Source organism: Penaeus monodon, chromosome 22 (genome assembly GCF_015228065.2).
Source record: "Penaeus monodon isolate SGIC_2016 chromosome 22, NSTDA_Pmon_1, whole genome shotgun sequence".
Lineage (NCBI taxonomy): Eukaryota > Metazoa > Arthropoda > Malacostraca > Decapoda > Penaeidae > Penaeus > Penaeus monodon.
The window spans coordinates 14,890,259-14,890,641 of NC_051407.1; positions in this window are offsets into that span (position 1 = coordinate 14,890,259).

Consider the following 383-nt stretch of genomic DNA (forward strand, 5'->3'; position numbering starts at 1 on the left):
CACGTATGTGCGTGTGTGAGAGAGAGAGCTCCCATTTATACCGATGCCGATACCCGGTTCAATAGCTGGCATTTTGATTTATGAGGATCGATACATCGAAGTTTATTTTTCCTTCTATATTATAAATTATTTTTACTCAACCAGTTCGTGATGAAGACAAATAAATGATCAGCAAATATCTGTCCGAGATACTGATGCTCCCGGCCAACTTTAATGCAAGATCCATGTTGCAGAATCTAATTGCAAGCTCTTAGCTAAGAGCTGACCGAGCTAAGATCTTTAAGAATCTTAAAGATGTTGGCAGTGCACCGAGTGTGTGCAACATTAAGAGTGTGGGAGGAAGAAAGAAGCTCTGAGAATGTAAAGAAGTGACGGTATGGAAG